The sequence below is a fragment of the Balaenoptera musculus genome, chromosome 21, assembly GCF_009873245.2.
Source record: "Balaenoptera musculus isolate JJ_BM4_2016_0621 chromosome 21, mBalMus1.pri.v3, whole genome shotgun sequence".
Classification (NCBI taxonomy): domain Eukaryota; kingdom Metazoa; phylum Chordata; class Mammalia; order Artiodactyla; family Balaenopteridae; genus Balaenoptera; species Balaenoptera musculus.
In genome coordinates, this window is record NC_045805.1 from 14499175 (window position 1) to 14521931 (window position 22757).

Below are 22757 nucleotides of genomic sequence, written 5' to 3' on the forward strand. Positions count from 1 at the left end.
GAGCAAAGACCAAAAAGATGTTTAGAAATATGGCTCTGCTTGCTGTGGTTATGGCTTTAAAAAATGCATATTTAGGAAACTTTGAGCAAGACTTTTTAAATAAAACTGATCCTTGATAAAGCCATGGAATTCTACAGTCACCAGTAGGGATCAGCCACCACTGCCATTAATCCACCTCTGGTGGTGGTGCTGAGGGCGCTGAACTATCCAGCCTCCCCAGAGGCAGCAGCTGCTCCCGACCATCTGAGGAGGAGAGGGACACTGAAACAGTGCATTATGGGAGTGACCCTAGCGCCACAGCCAGGAGGCAAGACGGCATGATGTTGCCAAGAGCAAAGGGCTCCCAGGAATTGCCCCTGCTCTGAGCCACCTCTGGGAACAGCAGAGACTGTCAGAGGAGATTTAATTGCTCTGCGCTTCCTGCCTTGTTGATACCCCACCGACAGTCAGCCTCCCCACCGAGTGTCAGCCTCCCCACCGAGTGTCAGCCTCCCCACCGAGAGTCAGCCTCCCCACCGACAGTCAGCCTCCCCACCGACAGTCAGCCTCCCCACCGACAGTCAGCCTCCCCACCGACAGTCAGCCTTGAGGGAGACAGAGACAGAGCCCTCACGTTGTACTGAGCAACAAGAAAGAAGAAACAAGACATTTTTTTTTTCATCTGAAATCTTGATGGGATTGGATATCAGAGCTAATTATATAGCAATTAATTAATCACATGGACCTCTGATTCCTGGCCATTCTGGGTCAGAATTACAGAGACAAATGTGTGAAGTTGTGTAACCTTAGGGTAAATGGACTTTTAGGCCAGTGGAATTTCAGGAAGGGAAGGAACTGCAAAGATAAATTAGTTAACATATGCGTTAAAATATAAGGAAATAATTTTGGAGATGTGGCTGAGGCAAAAGCAGGATGGGCCAGAGTGGACTCGTTTGCCAGGAGTTTACAGATCTAATGGAAGACTTTCTGTTGCCCGTGTAGACAAAACAAATACAGAAATGGAGATCAAAACCTTTGATGCAACCCCAAAAAGAAACTGCGTATCTACCGAGTGTATACCCATTAAGCTCCTTATAAACAAAAAATTAGAAGCTATTCTTTGGGGATTGTTGTGCACCTGCTGCCCCAACTGGGTGCTATGGCTTCATTTTCTGTCTACAAACACTGGTTGGGCTGGTTGCTAAGTGTATTCACTGGGGAACTAGTAAACTGTTCAAATGTAACCACTTATATGGCTACTTGCAAATACCTCCCTTGAATCCTATCACCATACTGTTGAGAGATTCCCCGTCGCAGGGCACCGATCTCGATGCTGGAGTGTCACACAAACCCAGGCTAGAGTCCCTGCTCTGCCACTCACTAGCCTTGGGACTTTCAGAAAGTTTAACTCTTCTGAAGCTCTCCCTCATGTGTAAATGAAAAGGAGGATACAAAGTATCATTCTAAGTGTCAACTGTGTATATCAAATAAGTACAAAGTATAAAATCCAGCTTCATTTCATCACCATCAAACTGTGGGTTTAAATTTCCTCATCATCCCAGCAATATTGTCTCTTTCCCACTGGAAAATATCAAGAACATAGAGCACGTCTGCATTCACAATTGAATCATATATTTGAAAAGGATCTCAAAAATTCAAAAGCAGCATATTACATGCCATAACCTAATAGCTAAGATGACCAGCGCACACTGTCCCAATCATACGGCACAATAGAAAGCTGCAGAGTGGACCAGGGGCTGCCGTGGAGGCCCCAACTTTTGATCTTTATTGGAGTTTACTGATAAAATTGGTGCACTCTTTGCATAGTCATTTTGTACCATGTGGAAAATAAATGAACTAATTCCAAAGTAACAAACAAGCCCCACTTTCACCCACATTTCCTGAGTTACTCATTTGAGAATGAAATGCTCCCTCTTCATGTAGTGAGTAGTGCTAAAGAGTGATAGAGAACTTGAATGAGAAAACGTGGCCCGTAACTTTGTCTTTTGGCTTTTATTTATATTTTGAAACTTGGGGGTAAACTATAAGCTACTTAGGAGTGCTTAACTTTTTTTTTCTCTCTCTTTTTTTTCCTTTTGATAGCATTTCTCTCTCTTCTCCTTGACCTTACATGAGTGTTAAAATTCAAATCACAAGAGCAAATAGCAATCACTTTCCCAGTATACATGAGGCATTATATCAGTACATAAGGCACATCAAGGGATGCAAAAAATTTACAACATGGTTTCGGTCTCAAAAACTTTGTAGCCTTGTTTGGGGAAACAAAACATACCACATGAAAAGATCGTGATGTGGGAATGCAAACAGGTGCTCACACAAATCATGGATGGATTGTTATATCACATGGGCACTTAAATAAATTGCTTAAAGGAATGCCATTAGCTCTAACTACTATATGAATTTGGAAAAGAGAGGAATCTGTGAGCTTTCCAGTAAAGACTGAGGTAGAGGGCAGGGCAAAAATGAACTATTTGAAAAGAATGTAGGTAGTACAGTCGATCTGGATGTAAGAACTAGTGCTGAGAACCAGGAGAGGAGGAAGACCAGCAACAAACTGAAATAAGATAAGCCTGGCCTGAGAAAAAGTGAGATGAACAGAAGGTCGGCCGTCATCTTTGACCTTTTGCTAAATTAGGTGACAAAGGGGCAAGAATAGGCATTCTCAGGCAAAGTCAATCTCCGACCAAGCTTGAGGAGGCTGGATTGAGGGCTGGGACGGGCAGGAGAGGCAGCTGCCCAGTGGTCCTCAGAAGATAGCTGAGACTTTCTGAATGCAGGAGATACATACTGACCACAACAGAGGCAAAGCGTGTGTGTCCACATGTACACATGCATGTAATAGGCCGGGACATCTAAAAGTAGCAGGAATACGGAGAGAAAGGAGGCCAAGGAAGGATGCCTGACATTCCCCAGAAGCTTAGGCACTGGAATGATTGGGACAAGTCCAAGTTGCTTTGGAGAAGGGTTCTTACTAGAGTCTGTGTCTACAAACAAGTAAAATCACCTTTACATGGAGGTGAAATGTAGGGATATTTTATTATCTAATGCAGCGGTTTTATTCTGTAAGGCTAAGGTGATTTTGACATAGGCATATTTGACAATCTGGAGACATTTCTGGTTGTCACAACTGGGCGATGGGGGCGGGTGCTGACTGGCTTCTAGCGGGCAGGGATGCTGCCAACAGCAAACAGGGGCGTCCATCACAACAAAGCATTATCCGCCCCCAAGTATTCACAGGGCCAAGGTCGAGAAACCTCATCTAGAGGATCCCAGGGAAAAACGGAACACGATCCTGAAAATAAACGACACTACTTAGTTGCAAATGAGTACCGCACAGTTGAAAACGTTAGCATTATGCATTTGCTAAACATGAATTTAAGCAACAATTATTATTGTGGCTAGAATTTAATATATACATTTACTATAGGACTTCTAAAAGCATGTATTCAATTTCATCACCCTTTTAAAAAACTAGACTGAAAATACTCTGTCAAAATCATGCCAATGGAAAGCAATGGTATGCTGAGCTTAGTCCTTTTCAGAAAGAATTCAGATACAATGAGTGGAAAATAGCCTTAAAGAAAAAATTGAAAGAAGTGACAACTTAATTAAACTCAGCTACTGGTCCCATTTTATATTTGTCTTTCCAAACTGCTAATGAATTCTGACCCATTTAGTCATGAAAAAATGTATATCCTGAAGAATCTGTATCCCTTTTGAGGTAATTAATGGATATTTATTAGACAAAAAAATGCATGTCTACTATTCATGATATTTGATTTTTAAATTGTCATTAACATGCTACATTTAGACTAGTAGGGGAAACCCCAGCCAAATTATAGAAAGCAGCTACTGAGATGAAAGACATTCCACAAAGGGGGGGACCCAATCTCAGAACCAGTTAACACAGCCATGAGTACTTTATGGGTTGCTACAACACATTAGCCACAAACAATTTCCAGCCTAGGAAATACACTCAGTGTAGCTACTGGTGCATAATATATATTTGATCCTAATTAGACCTAATGAATGAATTTTAATTCTTTATCCACTATGCTTTGTAGGACACCGACCCACAAATACAAAAAAAAGGTTTTGGGGGAGTGGGTATAGAACTAGGGCCATTTTAACACCAGCACTAACATCTTCATTTTCCTAAGTCATTTAATGATGATGAAGGATTGTCTGGAATTCTTTTTTTAAAAATAGGTTGTGGTAAAAAACAAAACACATTATCAAGAGAACTATAAATTGCATAAAGATTCAATAAGATGTACAACTTCGTAATAAGAAAGTTTTAGATTTCCTTTGTTTATTTTAATACATTGAGGAGTTCAAGGTAACATATGCTTTCTAAAAATCTAATCTGAAAATTTTTAATTGGGGTACTGATTTGGAACTTGACAGATTCAAATCTGTTTTTAAAGATTATTCATAAAAATTCTCCTTTCAGATAAAGTAGAAAGGATAACAGTTTCATTTGGGGGAATTAAAAAAAATGAATGTCTTGTGGATTCTTCCTTATGATAGAATAACTCTTATCCTCTTAGAAGGCAGAAATATTTAATGAGCATTGTCCAAAAGACATAAATGTAACTAAAATATTTTCAAATGAAATTAAAAAGTTAAATTCAATGATTTTAAAAATTCTTTTAAAATCATGGCACCACTGCATTTGGGTTTCTGAAATAATTCACCTATCTTTTAAAAAAGACTTCCCTTGAGAAATATCTCTTCATATATAATCACAAAATCTATTAGGATATGTTGACATATTACACTGTAGGGTTATGTAGCTCTATAGTTTCATCAGCAGTGTAAGGTTGGCTGATGTCTGTAATTGACAAGCCCTAAATTTTAGTGGCTTAACACAGGAAGATTAAATATCCAGTGCAGGTCAGTGGAGGGTGGGAGGTGAGGGTGAGGTGGGAGGCCTCTGCTCCAGGCAGTCGTTTAGGAACAGACCTAGTCAGTTATCATGCCCAGGCCACCCTCTCGGTCTTCTAAGCAATCATGCTCCTTTCCTTCTGTGATTGACAGTCTTGCTTCCAATAGCAGTCATGTCCAGTTCATGAGAAAGATTGGATTAGTGTCCCCTGCATCTTTGTCTTAACATGGGGAAGAGTCACTGTCACCTGGAATGAGACTCTAGATTCTGCTATTCATAGACTATATCAAAATTATGCTCCTTGAAAGTATTTGAAGAGTCATGAGAAAATGGTAGGCACCAGAAATATCACAAATGTGAGGAGTTTGACATGAAAGACAGTTTTCCAGTCAAAAATACACAACTTGAAATTTGGTATAAATATCAGATCATGAATCATCCAGTCACATTTTGACTGGCAGATATTATCAGAGGAGACATTATGATGAAAATTGTCATAGAGCTTGGAAGTAGCACAAAGTCTTGAAAAACCAGATGTGACTATCAAGAGGGGCTAAAGCATCCATTAACTTGGATCACAAGGGCTAAAGTTCTCATTTGGAACTTCTTATCATTCAGCAAACATCACTCTGTTCAGAACCCACCATCAATATAATTTTGGACTAAGAGCAATCGTATTCATTCTTTCGAGACCTTTCCTTCTAATTATATATAAAGAAGGAAATGGCTTCTCATTCCTCATATCTCATGGGGTAAAAGTCTTTTTATTTGTTCATCTCACTGATCCTGATCTCATACCCAGTTACATTTATTAAAAGAACAGATTTAACTTTGAATGTTAGAAAATAGATCTGAAGTAAATATCAGTGTGTATATATCATATATCTATATCTATATATATTTAAGCCATCCAAAAACTCAGGGCTTACTCATTGTTGAATGTGGCCTGAACTCTGCGTAACTTTAACTACATGTGGTCAGCCTACAAAAATTTATCTGCTACATATGCTTATAGGTAATACAGGTAACACCCAGGGCTGGGTCCTGAAGAGGGTTTCCATTTCTCTACTTTTGGCATGGTTTCCTCATTGAACTGCATGGAAAAACAGGAGATGCACTGCTCAGGGGGCTTGATCTTCTACTAGAAGACTTTAAGATATTTTCAAGTTTAGTTCACTTTTCTGGACTTAAGTGACTTCTATTACAACATAAGATATTTAGAGTATGCAAAGCCCCTTCAAGAAACATAATTTGACAAAGAGTAATATCTGATTGATTATGCTGTCATTTCATAATTAGCCTCAGAAATGAGACAGGAAATTCATCTAAGTGAAGAACACAGAGCAGGGCAAAATACCCTTACTGCTTTTCAAATTTTGATTTCTGGGTAAGAAAAACACACAACTAAACCTCATATCAAATTTTAGTCTTTAATTTTATATTTAGACTAAATATAAACTTTTAGAGATTTTTGTTAATGTTCCTTTTCATTGCTAACTTGATATTCAATAGAATTCAGAAGCCAGTGTCTTTATAAAATAATTTCGATATGAAAATAGCATTTATCTTTAATGTCATTTGCTTTGTACCAACATCACAATTCTATTTGAACAATTATTCTGAGTCCTTAGAAATTAAACCACTGTATTAACTACAGAGACAAGAGTATAAATTAGTTCAGCTATTTCAAATCCTTAAAATATCTGCTTTCCTTCCAGTTAGATCTATACAACCAGATGGTAAAGATCAGGCTTAGGTGTTTAAAAATGATCTTCCTAATGGTGGCTTTCTTATTTTACTCTTATTATAAGAGTTGTTTGCAAGCAACAGCTTATACGAATTGGTTGGTTCACTGATATGATTGAGTGTAATAAATGGAAACTGCTATAGATTGTTAACATAGAGGTTGATAACCAGAATATCATGTAATTTTTCATACAGTTAGTAAGAACTGGTGATGAAGAAACTCTCAGGCCCTAAACAACAATTCACAGATTACCAGTAAATCAGCATGAATTTGCTTGTGTTATGCTTCATTTTTGGAGTAAATGCATTTATCAATACCCATTTTATATAGTTCAATGAAGTAATCTACAAATATAAAAGCATTTTGCTTTTGGGTATCGCCATGGTCCATGTAAATGCTCAACAGTCAGAATCGTCTGCAGGAAGCACTCCAAGTCACATGGTTTGGTTTACAGACCTGAATATACATATTTCATTAAACACTGGCATTTATGTGCTCAAGTGGTACAGTGGCTTTGGAATCTATGGTCAAGTGGAGTAAAAATAATGTGGAAGTTTAAATCAATCGAAGAGGTATCAACCACCAATCAAAACACTTCAGTTTTTTTAACTTAAACATCATGCAAAAGACTTTCCAGAATTATACCATTCCACCAAATTGCTCCTGTCAGGGTCACTAATGATCTCCAAATTGTGAAGTTTACTAGCCAAGTCTCAGTTGTCGTCTTACTTGATCATTCCTCCTCCTCTGATATAATTTCTTCTCTTGGCTTCCAGCACACTGCATCCTCTTGCTTTTCCTCCTATCTCCCTAGATACGTCTTCTCAGGTTCATTGATTTGTTTCTCCTCTTCCTCCTGACCTCTCAACCTTGGAATATCCCAGGGATCTAGATACCCAGGGAGAACCAGTCACTTCTTGTCACCTCCTCCATCCCCACCCTGTCCAAAGCCATCATCCTCTCTCACCTGATTATTGCACTAGCTTCCTACTTAGTCCCCCAGCTCCCACCCTCCCCTTCTTACAGACTCCTCTCAACACGGCAGCCAGAGTAAGCCTTTTATAGTGTAAGTGCCTCTCTGATCTCATCTTCCAGTTACTCTCCTTCTCTCTTGGCTGCAGCTGGACCAGCCTCCTTGCTGTACCTCGAATAGGGAAGCCCTGGCTGCCTTGGGGTCTTTGCAGGGGCAGTTCCTTCTGCCTAGAATACGTCTCCCTCAGAGAGCCATATGGATAACTCCTCACCTGCTTCAAGTTTTTTGCTCAACATTTAAAATTCTAAGCTGCACTGTCCTCAACACATTCTCCAGACCCTCTTTACTCTGCTGTATTTTAAAAGCACTCTGTTACTTTCTTATCTGCTATGTAATTACTTATTATGTTTATCTTCTATTGTTTGTTTCTTTTCATGGGACTGTAAGCTCTTTGGGTTAGGAATTTTGATCAGTGTTGTTCATTGATGTGTCCCAAGAACTCAGAACAGTGCTTTGCTCTTAGAAGGTGCTCCAATTGCATCCGTGTGAGTGAATGGTGGTGCTATATCTAGAGCGATCAGGAGGTCAGTCTTTCTAAGTCTGGTATGCCAAAAGCCGGAGGAAAGAACAGTTCCTTGGTTAAAGATATGAAGTAGGAGTTAAAACTATTTTTGCCTAATATAAGGAAAGCACCTTTCAAGCAACAACCTCAAAAGGTTGATTGCTTTTTTCTCAGTAATTCTCAAAATATCACACATTATCAGGTTCATAAATCAGGGTAAGGTTTTCCATTGATATATCTAGAAATTGAATAAGGTTTGTTGTGTGTGTGTGTGTGTGTGTTGGAAGGGAAGAGGGGATGTCTTTTTCTAAGGGATGAGCTACATGACTGTAAGATAAGATAGATTTAATGACAGTGGGTAGAGAGAACATAGTTATAACAATTTACAATATCTCATAATAGTGAAGGAATCAAGTAGAGAAGACCTAAGAAATTTCTGAAAGTTGAATTTCCTATGGGTTGAAAGATTTTCCTTCACAATTTTTAAGGAATGTGAAAAATGGAATAATTTGATAAAATATAGCTGCGATTTGCACGAGTGCTCTTAGAAGTTATGCTCTAAGATAAGTATGCAAAGATAGGTGATGATATTTCAGATGGTAAGTCAATAGAATAAATCTATATTCTATAGTAATAATTCTGTAATTGCTTTCATGGTCTTATGTTACTATTGTATTAATTATTTCAAAGTTTATCACATTTTGCAAAAATCCTGTATTGTTATCAATATTCTAAGTCAACTTCAGCAATCACTTAAGGTTAGATCTTCAACTTCTATAAACCACTCTATGCCACAGCACTTTCATATTCCTATGGAGCAAATTTCTGTTTTCCACTGCAGGTTGGCTCATTGAAATGGCATATACTCAAGGATAGCTTAGGGCCCTCCAACAAATGTTTTGATTCCCCTTTATTCAACATATTTTTATCACCCGGATTTCCCAGCTCTCGAGTTCAACTCTTACATCAGGAATATAATATTCATTGAATTGGAAGTGCTTTGTTTAATACTTGGTATAATACTCATTGAATTGGAATACTCATTGTTTATTACTCTCTTTCATTCCCTTTTGTTACCGTTCATGGTTAAGCCAAACATGAGGAAGGAATAATCTGAAAAATTAAAACATATCTATACAGACACCCACTTTGTGATTTCGAACAGCATTTTCTAGGGCAATACTGATCCCTGGAAAAGAAATGTCAGAAAAGTGCTCAGCTACCTTTTCAAATATAAGGTCATGAACATTTCCAGAAAAATAAAAACATGTAATGCATTAAAAGCCATGTTTCTCTATTTTTAGTTGCATGCAGATATTTTTGTTTGAAAGCACTGAAATTCTTAAATTAGCCATGTTGCTAATTTCAAAAATGTGAATGAGGGTATAAGGAGCAGAAGAAAAAATTGTTATCAATCCTACTCTGAATAATACTATTAAGGCAGAAAATATTTTATTTTAAATAATTGCCATTTCAGATACATAATAAAAATAACAGGAATAACCCCAACCACAAGATTTAATTCACACACACATATTTGTGTTGGTCCATGGAGGAAATATATGTTTTATGTTGAAATTATATATTTCTTTGAAATGTAGTTCAAAGTAAGGAAGAAAACTTTAAACATCTTCTTTCACTTTTAACTCCTTACATGCCTCAAAGCAAGCACCTGAACATATGTCAAAATACTTGAATTCATAGCTGCAAATCAGTAAGGTCTTTATTCATTGAGAAATTTCATTTCCATATCCCTCTTGTTAGATTTTCCCTTGGATGTTTATCTTGAAAATCCTACTCAGAGCTCAAATAAGTTTTTCTTAAAGTCACATTCATCTTTCATAGATCATTTCAGAAATCATACTCCTTCAGTATTTAAATAGGAGCAAAGACAACACTATCTCCATAACCCATGGAGAATTTATATATACTAGCACACCTAGCTATCATTCTAAAGATATTTTCCACAGGAGACAAAGTCCATCACATAAACTCACGTGCATTTAGAGGGTGGATATTCACAGTGATGCCTGACATACCTATTTTTGGAGGAATCATGTCCACATCTCTTTATTCTTTACCCTCAGTAATTGATAAAAGGGGCCATCATTCTTGGCACAGGAAATGCCTCTTTTGATTGCCACCCCAAGTAATTAACCTTCCTAATAATTTCACTAAATTCCAAATCTAGCAGTCTTTTTGTCATTGACCCTTGGTTCTCAGAATTGTAGATTCTGCTCTTCTAGCCTCCTTTATCTTTCTTTCATGGCTCTTATTACAATTTGAATTACATGACTATTTGGCCAATTACCTTTCAATAACTATCTCCGACTGCACGAGGATGGGGGCGGGGATGACTAGTCCGCAGGGACTATCACAGAGGCCAGAACAGACTACCGAGTAGACTCTTTTTTTTTTTTTTTTTTTATGAAGTGGATTTATTTAGAGAGAAACACACTCCACAGAGTGTGGGCCATCTCAGAAGGTGAGAAAAAAAAAAAAAAGACAACAAATAACAAGTGTTGGCGAGGATGTGGATAAAGGAGAGCCCTCATGCACTGTTGGAGGCATTGGAAATTGGTGAAGCCACTGTGCAAAACAGTATGAAGGCTTCTCAATAAATTAAAAATAGGACTACAAAAAAAAAAAAAAAAAAAAAAAAAGGTGAGAAAAGGCCCCGAGTAGACTCTTAACAAATGATTATTGACTAGATGACATAAAGACCAATGGTGCCATAAATGTTAAAAGATCCAGAAGATTGGTGTTTAGAATTTCACCCTTTATATTATGCTTTTCAGATAAAGTTACATTTACTGAAATTATGGCAATAATTCAACGAGTGAGACCTTTATGCTGTTCCAGAATATAACTCCATACCTTGTTTTTGTATTTTTTACTGAATATTAGAGCTTGGTACATTTAACCCTTGGCTGTGCTTATATTTAAGAAGAGTATTCTCACATATAAATCAGGAAGGAAGGAAATTAGGCATTTACTAGTAAAACCAATTAGTGTTTTAAGTGACCACGGATAATGACTTTCAATACCTTAAGCAATTTCATATTTATTGAGTGAAATATTGTCATAAGGATCTTTTTATATTTTCAGTCATTTCTTTTTTTTCTATTCAGTTTTGAAGATATTCACATTTTTTAGAGTTGAATGGCTATCATCAAAAAATAAGAAATAACAAGTCTTGTTGAGCGTGTGGAGAAAAGAAACACTTGTGTACTGTTGGTGGGAATGTAAATTGGTGCAGCCACTATGGAGAACAGTATGGGGGTTCCTCAAAAAATTTATTTCTTAAAGACTTCTTTCACTGTCACATATGAATCATATGGAGTTTCTGGTTTAGAACTTTGTGTTCTTACTATGGTCTGATTTTTTTTAAACAAAACATTTATCATTTAGCATTTGCCTACAACCATCACATCAGTACATAATAAGTGGCAACGAAACAGGTGATTGGCGAATGTTGTCATTACTCTGTTAGAAGGAGAGTCTGAGGAAAAGGGTTCTTTGAGAGAAGTAACAGGACTGATACTGGATCTCTGTTCCATGGCTGGCACAGCGAGCCACACCCTTTCTACTAATGAGTCTGGAAGGGTTGCCAGCTCTGCCTTTTATCTGGGAAAACACAGGGCTATTTATGCCCGAACATCATGTACTGAATTTACTTCCATTGGTTAACATGGTCACCATTCCTGGTCTTTCAAGTCTGAAAAGAAAGCAAAGTGAATGTACTTGCTATATGATAGGGGGAGTTTGGTAGTTGGGAAGTCTACATGCAAAGCTTGTTTATTTTGACAAAACAACTCTGGCTTCAAGGGATTAGACTGGAAGGCAGAGAAAATGGAAGTCAAGAGTGATTGGGTCAGTATTGAGAAATCCTAGTCAAGAATGTTGCAGCAGCCTTTAAGCTAGGGCAAGGGGGAATATTGAAGTTGCATGTGTAGATAGAATCAACAGTGACTAAGTTGGTATGAAGGAAAATTTGAAGGCTTGTTTAAGATTCTAATTCTGAGTAACCGGGTGACACGATTATATTAAAATATAGCCCTGGGGAAGAAGAGCAGGTTGGGAGTTGGAAGATGATGAGTTTTAGAAGTTTTGAGTTTGAAGTACACTTTAGATATTCATATGCGATGTTTACCAGTTACTTGGAAATGTAAGTCTGGAACTGATGAGAGAGATCAGGGATAGAGACATAGATTTTAAGATTTTCATAAAGGAGGAAAAGGTGAACTGAGCGGAGATTAAACAAGAGGGACAGAACCCAAGGGAATACCTTTAAGGTCAGGCAGAGAAAGAAGCACCTGTAAGTGGATTCAGGAGTGATCAGAGAGATTGAAGGAAAATCTTCCAGTGTCACAGAAGGCAAAGGAGAAGAGATTTTAATGGTCAGGGAGCTGACAGTGCCTAATGCCAGTAATCTGAAAGCCTTTTTCTCACATTTGTTTCCAAATATTACTTTGTGTTAATTATGTAATAATTGGTTTCTCAGCTTTAGTAACAATGACATGAAGAAACTCAAAGTAATTCTTTGTGTTATTAGAACTGCACAATTTCCTCAATGTGTTTATTGTTTACCATTCAAATATTTGACATACTTTACCTAGAAACCTAGGAAATATATTTTCTTTGAATTTTATGATTTAAAATAAGGAACCTTTGGCTTGTACTGAATTTTCAGACTACGTGTAAAATTACTTGTAATGAAAAAAGGGAAAAAAATTATTCAGTATAATCCATCATTTATCAAACCCCCTAAAAAAATAGTGATGTCTGCCAGCTTTTCCATTTTAGCATTTTGGGATAACTCTATGAATAAAACAAACAAAGAAAAATCAGAATAAAAATTCTCAAAATTAAGCATTGATTCCTGTCAAATGATAATGAAAAATCACTAGGTTTCTTTCCCTGTGATATCAAAGAAGTGTTAAGTGTGAAAATTAAGGAACAGTTGTGTGTATGTAAATTTTTTGAATAAATTAAATTTTAAGAAATGTGTTATTAAGTTACAGGTGAAGTCGTTATATTAAATATAGGTAGTTCTCACTGTGCACAGGATAACATTAACTGGAAACTCAGGCATAGCAAACCACGTTATTGCTTTCCATGGTCATGGTCCCGGTCCCATGGCCACTGAGAGGATTGCCTATATGTTATAAAATCACTTTTCATACGTTTATTGCATAGAGCATCTTGAAACAGAAATCCTTTCATCTCAATATATTATCCTAAAACCAATGTTAAAGAGGTAAGTTAAAATATACTTATTCACTGCTACATTCAAACCCCATTGCAAATTCTCATAAAGCAAAATGACAAATTATTCACTATTTTAAAGAGCAAATATCACATTTAATAGATTCTAAGAATTGTATGTAACAATGCCTTGTGGAACAATACACCCTACAAAAGTGATCTTGAATGTAGGTTTACAATAGACATTTGTATGCAAAAGAACTAAATTCATTGTCTTTTCTAATTCACCATTTATGGAAGTTTTGGGCCCTAGGTAAAAATACAGAAATATAGGCTAAACAAGACACCACCTATTGTATTGCTTCTTTGTAAATTTTCAGAAAATCTGCTCTGCTTTAAAATTAATACTGTCTTTCAATATTATCAGCTGAGAAATGTATTTAAAATTTTTTTGGTATATACAATGTATCTTAAATTTAAGGCATGGGAGATATGGGTCTTTACTCAGACATTCAAAAGATAAAAATAATAATATAACAAATATCCATGTACCCACCATTCATCTTAAAATATAAGATATTATGAATTCAATAACTAATAAGAAGCTGCTGTATAAAAAAATAAAATAAAATACAGAGTCCTTAAAAACATTTTTAAAAAGACATTATGAATTCAATTAAAGCCTATCATACACGCCTCTGATTGAAATATCTTCCCTAACTCCCCCGAGGTAACCAGTATCTGAGTTTCATATTTTTCAGTGCACTTTTATGATATAGGTTTTTAATTGATGCTTTTTTTTTTTTAAGGTTAAAGTGATTCTTTCCTGTGTCTGGTTGTGAATTTTTATTTTGAAAAGTTGTTTTGGGTTTTATCAATGTTTTCTGCATTGAGATTGATCTATAGTCTGTGTCAATTGTAAAGTTTTAAACCTCAAGCCGCATATGATTCATATATGATGGTGAAGGGAGTCTTTAAGAAGTAAATGACTGAAGCAATAGAAAAAGATCCTTACGAAAATATTCACTCAGTAAATATGAAAATGCTTAGGGTATTAAAAGTAGTTATTTGTAGGGGGACTTCCCTGGCGGTCCAGTGGTTAAGACTTCACCTTCCAATGCAGGGGGTGTGGGTTCGATCCCTGGTTGGGGAACTAAGATCCCACATGCCTCGCAGCCAAAAAAACCAAAACATAAAACAGAAGCAGTATTGTAACAAATTCAATAAAGACTTTAAAAATGGTCCACATCAAAAAAAAAAAAATTCTTAAAAAAAAAGGAGTTATTTGTAATCACTTAAAACACTATTTGGTTTTACTAATAACCTCCTAATTTCCTTCCTTTTTGATTTATATGTAAGATCATTCTTCTTAAATTAATAAGCACAGTCAAGCGTTAAATGTACAAAGCTATAATGTTCACTGAGAAATAAAAACTGATCTTCTGTCAAGTGTTTTTATATGTATGCTCTTATATAGTCATCCAGAACACTGATTAGGAAAAGGATGTAAGTGAATATATAAAATTATGATTTAGGCACAAGTGATTTTTAACCCTTAATGCTTTTTGTTTAATTTCAATATCCAAAATAGATAAAATATGGTAAGGAGGATAAAAATCTCACTGTAATCAAATTTCTCACCTTAGCATAACTATTATCACTTTATTTCCAGACAAGTTTTTACACAAACTGTGGCTATTAAGTGATGGATCTCACCACGTGAGACAAAGCCCAAGTGCCAACTTTAAATTAATTTTGGAATATGAAATTCATCCATTGATTTTTAAAGTAAAGTAGCTCAAACACAAACTAAAATGAACTATATTTTATATTGAAGACCAGTAGTCATCTTAAAAAAAACAGTTTTCTTGTTTTTTTTTTTTACAAAATCAACTTTCATTATTCTTTCTACAAAAATCGTCTAACTCTTACTGAATTTACCATTTCATTCAGTTTTTCAGTCTTTTACTTGGTTTTTAAAAGTCTCTCATCAAGATTTCCCTGGTGGCACAGTGGTTAAGAATCTGCCTGCCAATGCAGGGGACATAGGTTTGAGCCCTGGTCCAGGAAGATCCCACACGCCGGGGAGCAACTAAGCCCGTGCGCCACAACTACTGAGCCTGTGCTCTAGAGCCTGCGAGCCACAGCTACTGAAGCCCGCGCGCCTAGAGCCCGTGCTCCGCAACAAGAGAAGCCACCACAATGAGAAGCCCACACACCACAATGAAGAGCAGCCCCTGCTTGCCGCAACTAGAGAAAGCCTGAGCGCAACAATGAAGACCCAACGCAGCCAAATAAATAAATAAATGAATAAATTTTTTAAAAAAGAAGTCTCATCATAAGCCACAGTCTTTTGTGATATCAATATAAAGTTTAGAAACTTGTTTACATCTACTTTTGGTTTTATTCTGCCTTGAATGAAAATAATCTTATTTGATATAAAAAGAAAATTTCAATGATTTAATTTTATGTCCAACAATAGTAAATTATTGATTATTATAGTAAACAATTGTTTACATGTTATAAGAAAACAATTTATATTTCAAATTTTAACACAATTTATAAATAAATAAAATAAATAGAATAAGATTTTATTTATTTAAAACTTTATTTTATTTAATTAAATAAATTAAAAATATTTTAAAAATTTATATTTCAAATTATAAAATGATTTTTATTGAAAGCAATTTGATTTTTTATTTAAACTCAACCACTAAGAAGTGATACTCTGTCAACTATTTACTTCTCCCCAAAGTTATCATTTTACTGCCCTGTACAGTCAGGGATAATGACCACTTCTTACTTCAGAATGAGGCCTGGATCTCTTAGTTGGACATTTAACATCCTTCTTGAATTCGCACAAAACTTCTTCCTTTATCTCCAACACTCCCCTGCTGAATCCTTTAGTACAGGCCCACCGTTCTGGACTATTCACAGATGTGCACATGAAGGTCAACCAGATGCCAGATCATGCCTTCCAACACTTGGCTCTGCTGGTACCACGAGGATGCGGTTTCTCTTCTAACTGCACATTTACACAGCCATATTTGTTTCTGGATAGTTTTCCGTTCTTTTTTTTCTTTTTCTTTTTTTTTCAGGGATTTTTGTTTTGGCCATGCCCTGCAGCTTGCAGGATCTTAGTTCCCCGACCAGCGATTGAACCCGGGCCCTCAGCAGTGAAAGCGCAGAGTCCTAACTACCAGACTCACAGGGAATTCCCAGTTTTCCATTCTTAACCATGATCTTTAATCTCAGTATAATAACAATTTTTTAAAAAGTGAATACTTTCATAGTAAAACAGCTAATGTGGAATAGAAAATAGTTTTGATCTAGATCAAAACTCTATTGTTAACTATATTTGGTTGTTCATTAAATTTGCAGACAATGTACTTATGTATAACTTTTTCAATGTCCTTAAGTGTTTTTAGCATTAAGAATTTGTTCTAAAGGTTGAGTGTTGTGTAGTTTTAAAATATTTAAATGGTCAGGTCAAACAAACACAAAACTTCTGAACACTGCTTGGAGCTAAATTTGAAACCAACCAAATTTCTTAGGTTTGCAAAATTGAACGAGAGAAGTACCACTGAGCTGAATGCATGTCAGGAGCAGTGGCTCCACTAGAATTAAACCAATTCAAAGTTGTACTTGGACCAGGATTTGCAACGGGTCAAAGTAGCCAAAACACAGCATTTAAAAACACATGATGTACATGTGTTTTTCCATTAAACTAAATTCAGTTTCTTTTTTCAAGCCCAAATTTATCTTCAGAACAAGAGATTAGTGTTTCTATTCTATCTTTTCTAATACTGAATTGACCTTTCATTAGAGAGCACATTATTATTTAAAGCTGTGTCATTACTAACCTGATTCTTTTTGCTGACCTGTATCTTTTGTTTCAATCAACCAAGTCATAACTTTTGGTTCATTATACCACTGCCGCATGTGTGTCTTTCTCCGTAATCCTCATCCCTCTTTTGCTTACGTTTTTCTCTCAGTGAATTACAGAAAGTCAGAAGTTGTTACGATTCAAAACAGCTCTTTCATTGCTTGGACCAGTCATTTTCTTACTGTCCTTTGGCTATTATTTTTAACTCGTTTTATATCTTTGTATTTTGCAATGGGGTGGAATGGTACACTTTGAAAGCTCTTGACATGACAGCCAACCTGCCATTTGCTGTTTACGAGGAATGTAAAGCGGATGATGCAGCCATTTGGGGGGTCAGTGTCCTCACCTGTACACTGGGAACACGATGCCTGCATGACCAGCCCCATATTAATAGTGATACCACCCTACCTTACGATAGATGATCCAGGAGATCAAAGTAGTTATTGAATGTGAAACACCTATGCACTGGGTGAAATAAAAATACAATCTGTTATCTCTGATAATCCTGAGTATTAAATAAAATTACAGGTGTGGGTGTTTTGCAGGTAGAGTTTTCGTTTCTAGGAGAAAGCCTAGTTAAAGAAGGCAGTACTGAACCATCCTGATGCGTCATCCTCTGCTTCAGATGGTCTCCTCTAATTATTTCCATTGCTCTCATCTTTCTCCCCTTCCTCTTCTCAGTTGTTTTTGGTTTAAATGTAACATATTTGCTGAACAAAGCTTACACATCCCCTCTTCCTTTCCAACCACTCAAAACACACACACACACCTTCACAACCCAGCCCATTTGACTGTCACACAACAGCTCTAGGTAAAGCTTTTCTGAAGAAAATAGACTCTGCTGAGTACCCCTTTATCCTCAGTATACATTACATTACAAGTATCAGTACTGAACTTTTCAATGCTTACAATGTTCCCTAGGAGTATATCAGTTAAGCAGGCAAAAAAATATATATCTGGAAGTTTATTATTTTTCCACCAATACATTTGACACCACCTTTGGAGAGCGAACAAAAGGCATACTGTCAAGCAGATAGACCTGGACAAAATGTTACTCTTTGTTCCACACAAGCACAGAAGTATATTTAAGCAAAGAAAGACATTCCATGACTCTCCTGGGACTTCCTTCCTCAGCTGAATTATACCAACATGTTCACACCACTTGGTTCAGACTGTGTTGGAATTTTAAATGCAGACTTCTATCTGCCAATGCTTCAATCCCACAGCTATAAAAATTCATATTAGGATTGAACCTGGCTTTAAAACATCATAGAACAAATGGAAGTTTATTGGAAAAATGTGTATACACATGAAATTAGTCGGAGATATGAAAATAAGGGGTGTCCTTGTTTGACAGATTCTATACTTCTACAGGACAGCCTCAAAGTCGCCAGAAGTCACCTGGTTTGGGATTATGTTTCAAATCCAGGCTCACTGACATTCATGAAACTTTTGGCAAAACATGGGCCAAGTTTCAAGCAAGGCTGGGTAGAATACTTCTTTCATGTGGAACCTATGTGAAACTCAGTGGTTTTGACGAGGTTTCTCCTTGAGTTTCACATTCAAACAAGCCAAAGTTTCAGAGTAAAATTAAGGGGCAGAGGGAAACAAACAAAAAAACCCAAAAGAACACGAAAAAAATGGCTTGCCTAAGAATTTAATGGCCTCTATCATGTTCCAAACCCATTTCGTCCTTTGGATTCTGCAAATGAACTTGTATTGCCTTTTAGCAATACATTTCTCCTCAGCAATGCCAAATCAAGCCTTCCTAGTATTAAGGAGGAGAGTATTCTAGAATCCCCCCAAGGCAGGGAAGTGTATGCTCAAAATAACTGGAGGATTTCAAGTTTTGACTGTACACACATCACAGAAATGGGATGATTAAAAAGCTCCATATTATGCAGATCTGAAGGGAGAAAGTTAGCAATTAAATGTCCAGCTTTTGGAAATAAAAAATTAGACTGAATAGCTCTAGGTTCTCCTACTATCTTACTCCCAGTTCTAGAGATCGTACTGCATCTGCTCCTAATCTGGAGGGACGTCTCCCATAGCTGACTCCCTACTCCACCCCTCTGAACAGGAGTCCTGCAGCCACTGGCTTTCTCCCTTGTCAGCAAGGTGCAGAGCACGGAGCACAGTGTATCAGTCCCCACAGTCAGGGACTTGCACAGGATCCTGACAGGGTCAGGCTCGCTCCACTCTTCACCTTCACCAGGACACGGGGACAGCTTGCCAGGGAACATCAAACTCAGTATCTGGCTGAGGACTTTGAAAATATCCTTTGCTTGTGGTGAAGAAGAAAAGCGTGACAAACAAATGGAATAACACATGAATTTTCTCCCAAATAAAGAATCTGACTGAATGGCTAGAAAGCACTACACTCTGCCTATTTTAGGAAATACGTTTTTTTCATTCCTTATCCCTCATTCAGCAGAAGTTTCACTACCATAACACACTTCTGGCTACAGAGGATTTTTCTTTTCCTTTTTTTTTTTTCTAGTTTTCCTTTTTTTAATTTTCTTTTTTTTCTCTTTAATTTTTCTTCTTCTTTTTCTTTCTTTTTTTAAAAAAAGTTACCCGGAAGATGTGTGTTTAAAATGCATTTTTCTTTTGACATATGGTGTGACACCAATAAACTTCTTTGGAAACAAGAATCTCTAAATTCCAAGGACTTCAGTGTCCATGTTAAAAAGCAACAGTAAGGCCCTGAGGCACATGGTAATTTGGAGGCACTCAAGTGAGGGGTTGATAGAATCTGGTCTGTGCACCGTCATTTGCTGCTTGATTTTAGACATCTGCTTGGAGGGGCACAGAGAGCTATCATAAAGTCTATAATGGTCAGAGAAACTTGCCATAAAATAGTCTTGGCCTCTCAGTTGGGGGTCCCTGTACTAATAAAACCTAACACATATCAGTGAGAGAAAACCAAAGCCCAATAGATTATTCAAAGGAAATAATATAAAAGCGTTAAACCGAAAAAAAAAAAAAAAAAGACTTTTTACTGAACATAGTAAATACTCATAACGAAAGTAAATGCTGTGTTTGAAGTTAAAGTCCACAGATCAAAGTACTTTGCAGAATGTCAAGACCAAGCATAAGGTAGGGGAGGGGGAGGCACAGAAAACTCTCCAAAATATTATATTGTCACATTGGAGAAACCTGCTAGCCGAAGACAGTCAGCTAGTTAAGGAATTCTCAAAACCGAGTCACCAAATTGTGCTAGGAGTATACAAAAAAACAAAACAAACAAATAAAAACTGTTCTCATTCTACGCTAGTAATGAACAGCACAGTGATGAAAGAAGGTACTAAGGTAGAGCTATCTCCTTGTCCTTAAAATAATTACTAATATATCTCCTTTCCTCAGGTAGTTGCATCTTTTTCCTTAAAAAAAATGCCCCTAGAAAGTTAAAAATAAGTAAGCCGTCTAAACAGGAAAATTAGGATGTCTGCAAGGCTCTGGACGACTCTGGCAATGAGGCTTAATTAGCGTTCTGCTGCAGCTCAATCACAGGCGGGTCTGTACTGCAGGTCAACATGACAGAGTGCGTTCAGCACAGTTTAAAATTACAGCCACAGAAATGTACAGATGCTACTCCTGTATCCTGGAACACCGTATTTACCTGGAAATCGTTCAGCACCCCAGTTTATTCTCCCGGTTAACAAGTTATTTAAAATACATTAGTCATAAACATATCATAAACCAATAACATCACTCCAGAATTAAAGAAAAATCTTACCTACAGGCAGCCGGGTTCAACAGTTGCTCTGAAGAGAGGTAGGAGTCATTGGCCTTTTACACGTGGAGATTGTTTATTTAGCCCTTTTTAAAAGGTCTTGAACTCCAGAGGTTTAAGATTAAGTCCAACCCAAGTGTCTGAAGGAAAAAAAAGGCAAGAGAGAAGGCAAATGAGAGACGGAAAGAATCCCAGCTGCTGGGTGGTGCTACTGTTCTGAGAGCGTTTGAGCTATTTTCAGCATTAACAGCAGCCGGGGTTGTCTGCAAGGGATGAAAAAACCTTGCCGAATCGCCACAGCCCCCCTCCGGGGAAGGGGGGCGGGACACAAACCAGGAAACCCACAACAACTTGCTTCACTGTGCAAATATTCATTTACATTTTGAGGAAAACTGCCAGCACGATTGAAAACAAAACACAATAAAACATTTCAACTGAAATCTTAAAGAAACATAGTGCTTTGCCATAATCCTCGCGTTTTCAAAATGATCTACCTGGTTTGTTGAAAATAAGATGTTCTATTTATGCCTTATTGAGAGGAAAGACTTTTCTTCCGATAGTTCCTTGCTTGCTTATATGGCTCTTTAAAAATATTTTAGATCTCTCTGGGAGGAATAGCTGTTATCATCCTATCCTTCTTAAGACTGAAGACAAATGGTTTATTTCTAGCCCACACCCAAATTTCCAGTTTCATCAACTATGCTATTTTTGACAGCTACTGGGTTAAGCTGTTGACATTTCTTATCTGTTGGCAGAGATTGGGGTCCATTCAGTGACAAGACGCAGACAAGCACCCGTCCCCTGACTCTCCCCACAAAGGCCAACGAAGAAATATTTCAGATTGGGTCACCAACAATGACTGGCAAACTCTGAGCTTTCATTTTGTTTGTAGAATGATGAATTAAGATCTACAAATTGTATTCATTCATTCATTCAACAAATATTTTTGTGGCAAGTACTGAGTCTACTATCTGCCAAGAACTCTGAGAATACAATAGTGGACAAAATTAACAATGTCTTTGCCTCAGAAGGCTTACAGCACACAAACGCAGCAAGAATAAGGACGGACTTTGCTATAGACTTTTACAGCTTCTTTTCCACAGGCTGTTCAAACCATAGCAACTGGAGATGGAGATCTCTTTCTACTCTGACTGAAGGAAGAGATGCGTCATCAGACTGACTCCTGACTTCCATTGCTTCATTATGCCTTTTGCAACACCCCTAAGAAGGAAAATTAGTTACTTCCTACCAAGGAAACACTTAAGTATTTTTTATAAAAGCCTTTATTCTACGTAGATGAAATCCCTGAATCCTCTGAATTCCCCTTTCTTCATAACAAAGAGAAGGCTTGCACAGTCAGGAAGTACTGTGGAGAGGTGAAAGAAGATTCTCTGATCTTAGACCAGTATACAAACCACCTTGATATATTTTATAGTTAATATTATGAAGGTTGCTTACCAGAGGCTCAGATCAAATTCAACTCTTTCCTTGCCACTGATTAGAGAAAATACTGAGGAAAGAAATAGGTGAGGGAGAATAAGAGGTACGGACTTCCAGTTGCAAAATAAATGAGTCACAGGTATGAAATGTACAGTGTGGGGAATCTATACAGTCAATAACTATGTCATATCTTGGTATGGTGACAGATGGCAACTAGACTTATTGTAGTGATCATTTTGAAATGTATAGAAATGTGAAATCCTGTTACACTATGCCGGGTAACAGGAACTAACATTGTGTTGTGGGTCAATTATACT

The 22757-nt window shown here is 37.0% G+C and overlaps 1 protein-coding gene across 30 annotated transcripts in view; it reads right to left on the minus strand.

Annotated features, from left to right (window-relative positions):
- SORBS2 (sorbin and SH3 domain containing 2) overlaps nt 1-22757 on the minus strand; it is a 204321-nt gene that overhangs the window by 147546 nt on the left and 34018 nt on the right. For 25 of the 30 annotated variants that reach the window (XM_036838583.1, XM_036838570.1, XM_036838577.1 and 22 more), the window contains exon 2: nt 21004-21140. The gene's annotated coding sequence lies outside the window, so the exon portion shown is untranslated. Of the gene's footprint in view, nt 1-21003; nt 21141-21494; nt 21640-22757 lie in introns of those variants that run through there. The other 5 variants (XM_036838584.1, XM_036838575.1, XM_036838566.1 and 2 more) reach the window with 2 other exon arrangements.